This window comes from Canis lupus, chromosome 35 (genome assembly GCF_048164855.1).
Source record: "Canis lupus baileyi chromosome 35, mCanLup2.hap1, whole genome shotgun sequence".
Taxonomy (NCBI): Eukaryota; Metazoa; Chordata; class Mammalia; order Carnivora; family Canidae; genus Canis; species Canis lupus.
In genome coordinates this window covers 22,335,118-22,342,098 of record NC_132872.1, presented here as the reverse complement: position 1 = coordinate 22,342,098, position 6,981 = coordinate 22,335,118, and the positions used below count along the sequence as shown (strand labels likewise).

The 6,981-nt window shown below is 33.8% G+C and overlaps 1 long non-coding RNA gene across 2 annotated transcripts in view; it reads right to left on the bottom strand.

Annotated features, from left to right (window-relative positions):
• Positions 1 to 275: 275 nt before the first annotated feature.
• The window catches only part of LOC140624676 (uncharacterized), a 114,932-nt gene continuing 108,226 nt past the window's right edge, over positions 276 to 6,981 (bottom strand). Inside the window, exons 3-4 of one of the 2 annotated variants that reach the window (XR_012024132.1) lie at positions 4,799 to 6,663; positions 276 to 3,573 (exon numbers count right to left, since the gene is read on the bottom strand). This is a non-coding gene — a long non-coding RNA (uncharacterized lncRNA). The remainder of the gene's footprint in view (positions 3,574 to 4,798; positions 6,664 to 6,981) is intronic. The other variant, XR_012024133.1, reaches the window with a different exon arrangement.

Genomic DNA, 6,981 nt, shown 5'->3' with positions numbered 1-6,981 from the left:
TTGGACATTAGCGAGCTGTCTACATTCTGTGGCAAGCTTCCCTACCACAGCTATGGTGAAACCTTCTCATTTAAAGAAGATCAATAGCCATACACGTTTTTCTTTTATGCAGTCCAGTTTACAACTCACTTTTAATATCATTTAAAAGTACATAAGCAAATCCTACATGACATTTTTATTACCATTGTAATATCTCAAGTTTAATTTTGGCAATAAATATAGTCTAGTACAAACTTAGAAGCAAAAAAAAAAACCTTTATTTTGATTTATAGCATAGTTTGACTTTTGAGCGTGAATACCATCCTTGTAAAAGACACCTGTGTATGACAAATCTGAAGTAGTTTGATTTTCAAATGACCTCTGCAGGTTATATTTTATTTGTTTTTAATCCATTACATTTTAGGAATTTGGTCACAGTTTTAAACAGGATTTTCAAAAGGCTTCACACGGTGTTGTCATTAGTACATTGGTTTTATTTGACCCAGTCTACTAAGTTTTGTTTTTTGAAAAGCCCCAAGTTAATTGCAGAAGCCCAAATACCAAACATTGTTATTTTACTTTTGATGACATGCTTAGTCATTAATATAGATGTTTGGAATCTGTTATCTAAGGGAGGAAAAAAGACTAAAAGCCAGGACTCTGACATCTCAGAGACTCTGGGTTTCAATTTCTGACCTAAATTTTAAAAATTGGGTAATCTGAGGATAACCATTCTTTCTAAAGCTCAATTTTCTTAATGGTGAAAGAGGCAGTGAAAATGCCTTTACTTCATAAACTTATAATGTGTGAAAAATTGTAATAGGACAACAAAAGCACACAGTATTTATTTACACACACACACACACACACACACACACACACACACACACACACACACAGTATTTATACCCTAATAGTCACATGCTCATTTCCTATTGCCAGCCTCTTCTCTGGTTCAGGAATGGATTTGGTGGAGATGAATGGAAGGTGAGGCTATCCAGGGAAAACACACAGGATTAGTGCTCTATGAAGATGAGGGCTCTTCAGAACTCACACAAGAGAACACTGCCATTATCTTGGCAATGTACAATAAGGGTTCCCAAACTTTGTAGGTTACACCAAAGCAGCTCTGGCTGCCTTCTGAGTTTCCAAAATTAGTCACTACAGAACATGGTAAAATATATGCCCACCTAACAGTCATAAGGGTAATGAATATAAAATTATTGATGTTACTAGAGTGTTTCATCCATTTATAAATGTAGGACAATGATACTTGTCGCTCTCTCTCTCTTTTTCCTTTTTGCTCTTATCTCTTTCATATTACCAGTGAAAGCATACCAAACTGAATGCCTTTAAACAAAACAGTGAAATATAAATATTGTTATTTTGGAAAAGATTCAAAATACAATAGAAATGATAGGAATTCTGGAATTATATATGTATATTTTAAAGAGTGGACTTTTCGTGACCTAAAATAGTTGGATTTTGAGGTTTATTTTGACCATTAGGTGTTTTAGTAATCCAATCAGCAAAGCTTTTAATTTCTCACTGTTTTTGGAATCTGCTTTGGCCAAAGATTGGAGCTCCAGCAGGGTTAGCTTCTACTTCTTCTTGGCATCTGGTAATGAATGGTTTAATGATTGAACTTTCACAGTGTGCTCAGGGTGAATCATTAGTACTATGTAAAAACCTTATGATTTACTTAACAAATACACAGCATAGAGAATGTATTTTTAAATGGTAGCATGCCATGACTATTTCAAATCATGTCACCTTAAAAATTGCTGGGTTTTGCACATTATCAATTTAGAGTATTTTAAAAATAAATTGTTAAGCATGTTTGAGTTTTCAGTACAGTATTAAAACATTTTTATTATGCAGTAAAATTGGTTATGTGGAGTATTAACATTTCAAATTAAATACATAAGGATATATAAAAGTGAACAAGATGGCTGCACCATTGATTTCAGTGAAACTTGGTGGGGAAGGAATACTCACAATCATATTATTTAATATAGTTCCTTTAGATCCTTTCCAATATTAATTTAAAAAAGATTTTATTTATTTATTTGAGAGAGAGAGAGAGAGAGATAGAGATAGCAAGAGAGAGCACAAAGGGAGAGGAGAGGGAGAAGCAAGCTCCATGCTGAGCAGGATAGCCTTACTCTGAGGCTCGATCCCAGGACCCTGGGATCACGGCCCTAGCTGAAGGGAGCTGATTGAGCTTCCCAGATGTGCCTCATACAATATTAACTTTGTAAAGCCATCTTTCATTCTGCTATAACAGTGCTGCCATGCATTTTGCCCAACATGGTGCAGTGTCTGGTAGAAAAAAACTATTCTGCAAAACATCAGAAGCTCTTTTGCCTGAAATGGTATATCCTCCTTTGAAATCATCCAAAGATGTTTTCACAGAATATTTTACAGAAAATGATCCACACAGCAACTTCTTTATTGACACCCCCCCAAGAAGCTCTGCAAATAACTTATTTCAAAAGTTAGTAACTAATATATTTTCTCTAATTCACTTACACTTCTCATTAAAATGTCATCTCAAAATAAAATTGAAATCTGTACATATATTTATGAAATTCATTACATTGAAGCAGACATTAATTTTTTTTCTTTTCAGCAATAAAAAATTAATAGCACTAATTTCAAGTTTGAGTTTAAGTATACCACCATCTTTATTGCTATTTCCATTTATTTAGTATTAGAATTTCATATTTGGGAATTGTGAGTATTTGTATGAAGGAAAATCTGTATTGACTATAAAATATTCAAGTAATCAAAGAAAAAAATGGACTTTTTAAACATAGTTAATACTTTTGCTCATCATGGATTTTGCCTTGTGAATTAATTGTAATTGATTTTAATCTGTAGAGAATACCTACAATTGCATTAGAACAGGACCAAAACCTAAAAGGGAAAAAGGGGAACATTTGAGAACAAGCATACCATGAAAAAATAGAAATGATTCTTAAAGTAATGAAACTATGCTCATTCCTACATATAATATTAAAAACATAGAAAATTATACTCAAACACTATATGTATGTATATGAGGTCTTAAGAAAGAACAAAGCGTTTTAAATTAGCTGGAATGTTCTTTCAGATACCCGTTCTCTGTGGATAGAAAATCAACATTGATACCAACATAAAATGATTACTTTATAAGTCCTATGCAGAATATATGAAGGAACCAAAAATACTGCTAAGTAGCAATAGCTTTACAGTGGATTGGAGAGTTTGGTTGCTAGGAAGGATATGCTAAAATTTCACACCTCTGTGTCTGGGCATAAACTGTCCATTGTGCTTAACATTTCCTTTTCTTGTCTTTCCCGGTTTTCTATTTGAGGGACACTCTTCATTCTCCAAACATTAAAAACAAAAAAAAGCTAAACAGATACTCTACTACAATTAGCCTCTCACTTTCTTTCCTAAGAACTCCGATTATGTATTGTAACACATAGAATCTTTTGTTTTGTTTTTTCTTCTACTTTTCCATAACATACTGTAAACTGCTTGAGAGCTGGGATTGTATCTTGTTCCTTTTGTATTCTCAAGATTTGGTGCTGTCACATAGAAGGAGACCTATAATTGTTTTTGAAATAATTGAACAGTAAATGAATGCATTAGGTAATCAAAATGGGTGCATGAATATAAACTATTTTGAAGAAAAATAGAAGAATATAAAAGATGATGACAACAGTCACAAATATAAAAAATAGTCATAAAGTGTGTGAACATTAATTTTGAACAATGCGCTCAGGCCTTAAGTAACATGTATAACTAGAATAAACAGGTGAATAAAGGTAGGTAATTTTCCCCAGATAAGGCAATTCAAAAATGGAACAATCAGGGATTTGAATACAGTCGGATTTTCCCAAAGTCTATACTCTCTGCAGTATGATTCCCATATACAGTAAACCAAAATGACAAAAATGACTAAAGAAAAATGTAAACTACAGGAACTACTTAGCAGTACATCTGTACTTATTTATTCTACAGTTAGGAACCTTTGGGTCAAGTCTAGAGATGACCATTGAGAGAAGTACAGAGATAACCAATTAATACCATATTTTTCAGTTCATTTTTGCTGTGCCTTATTCTGCTCAATATTCATGGAGGGTATAGATGACAAGATGAAACCAAAACCCATGATTTCTTTTTCAAAAATTATTTCCTGAGACAATGAAACCCTGGTAAGGGTAATCTAGAAAGTTTATGTATATTTCTACCGAGGTAATATTTTTAAGATCTTAAGATTAGCTGGTGACTAAGATGCCTTGTGTTCGTTTCTATCAAAAGCTAGGTTGGCGAGTAGTTAAAATTCTGCCTTCCAATTTCTTTATTCAATTTTTCTGAGTGTTAGAAAAAGAGACCTAAAATTGAGTTTATGTCTAGCCTGTTTTTCTTAGTAATATTGTTCTAGTAATAGTTAATATAGTAATAGAGCAAATATTGTTCATTTATTTTTGTCTAGGATATTTTGCACATCCATTACTAATCTTGAGCTCATATAAACCAATTTTTTTTCATTTTAATACAAATCTGTGTCAATGCCACTGCTTAATTTCAAAAGCAAAAATAATTTAAAAAACAAAAAACCAAAAACTAGTTCAAAGTTGATTAGATAAAACTTCTTCTTTCCATAAGTTTTAGGTTTAATAAAACTGAAAACAAAGAAAACTAAGTACTAATTAATACATTTCTCATGTGTGATCATTCTATTCTTTAAATTTGGCAAAATCATTATATGCCTTAAATTATAGTAATGATATAGAAACTCCTTGATATTTATTAAATAAAGGCATACCTTGGAGCTATTGTGGGTTGAGTTCCAGACCACCACAATAATATTAATGACAATAAAATGAGTCAAATGACTTTTTTTTGGTTTCCTAGTGTATATAAAGGTTATGTTTATACTATAGTCTACTAAGTGCTCAATAGCACTATGTTTAAAAAATGTACATATGTTGCTACTTTATTGCTAAAAAAAAATACTATCATCTGAACTTTTAGCAAGTCATGTTTTTGCTGGGAGAGGGTTTTGCCTTGATGTTGATGGCTGCTGACTGACCAGGGTGGTGGTTGCTCAAGGTTGGGGTGGCTGTGGCAGTTTCTCAAAATAAGACAACAATGAAGTTTGTCACATGGATTGAGTCTTCTTTTAACATGTGATGCTGTGTGATAGCATTTTAGCACAGAACTTTTTTGAAATTTGAAGTCTTTCCTCTCAAACTCTGCAGATGCTTTATCAACTAAATTTATGTACTATTCTTCATTCTTTGTCATTTCCATAATCTGCAACTCAAGAAACCACTTTCTTTGCTCATCCACAAGCAGCAATTCTTCATATGTGAAAATATTATGAGATTGCATCAATTCAGTCACATCTTGAGGTTCCTCTTCTAGTTGTCTTGCTGTCACTACATCTGCTATGGCTTCTCTACTGAAGCATTGAGCCTCTCAAAGTTATCTATAAGGGCTGGAATTAACTTCTTCCAAACTCCTGTTTATGTTGACATTTTGACCCCTCCCTATAAATTACAAATGTTTTTAATGGCATCTAAAATCATGAATTCTTTCTAGATTTTCAATTGACTTTGACCTAATCCATCAAGGTGTTGCTATATGTGGCAACTATAGCCTTCTGAAATGTTTGTCTTAAGACTTGAAGTCAAAATGACTCCTTGATTCACAGACTGCAAAACTGGATGTTGCTTTAGGCATAAAAATAACATTTCATTGTTTATCTCCATCAAAGCTCTTGAGTGATGAAATACAATCTCAATGAGCAGTAATAACTTGAAAAGATTCCTTTTGTTCTGAGCAGTAGGTCTCAACAGTAGGCTTAAACAGGTGTGCTGTCATCCAGGCTTTGTTGTCCCATTTCTATTTGGGAATTACGAGTGGGAGTATTGGTATGAAGAATAGCTGTAGCATAAATCTTAAGGGCTCTAGGACTTTTGGTATGGTTTCAACTTCAATTTGCCAGCTGCATAGCCCCCTTAACAAGAGTCAGCCTGTCCTTGGAAGCTTTAAAGCCAGGTGTTGTCTTCTCTCTAACTATGAAAGCCCTAGATGACATCTTCCAAGAGAAGGCTATTTTGTCTACATTGAAAATCAGATGTTTACTGTGGCCACCTTCCCTTCACTAGATCTTTTGGATAAGTTGCTGCTTCACCTCACTGTTGCATTACAGAGACGGATTTCTTTCCTTAAACCTCACAAACAAATTCCTGCTAGCTTCCACTTTTCTTCTGCAGATTCTTCACCTCTCCACAGAAGAGAGTTAGGATTTTGCTCTGAATTAGGCTTTGGCTTAAAGGAATGGTGTGGTTAGTTTGATCTTCTATCCAGATCACTGTAACATTCTTCATATCAGCAATAGGCCGTTTTACTTTCTTATCATTCTTGTGTTCACTGGAGTAGCACTTTTAATTGGCCTCAAAAGCTTTTAGTTATATTTACATCGTGGCTGTTTGGTATGAGATGCCTAGATTTTGGTCTTTCTCAGCTTTAGATATGCCTTCTTCACTATGCTTTTTCATTTCTAGCTTTTGATTATAAAGTAAGGGATGTGTAATTCTTCCTTTTACTTTGACACTTAGAGGCCACTGCAGGGTTATGAAATGACCTGATTTCAAATTGTTACATCTCAGGAAATAGGAAGACCTGAGGAGAGGAAGAGAGACAAGGGGACAGTCAGTGGAGCACTCAGACACACATGACATTTATTAAGTTTGCCATCTTTTGGGCATCGTTCATAGTGTCCCAAAACAATCACAATAGTAACATAAAAGATAATAGACCACAGGTCATCCTAACAAATACAATAACCTCAAAATTTTTGAAATATTAATTACCAAGATGTGGCACAGAGACATGAAGTGAGTTAATGGTGCTGGAAAATGGCACAGATGGACTTGCTCAACACGGGGTTACTTAAACCTTCAGTCTTAAAAAAATCACAGTATCTGTGAAGTGCAATAA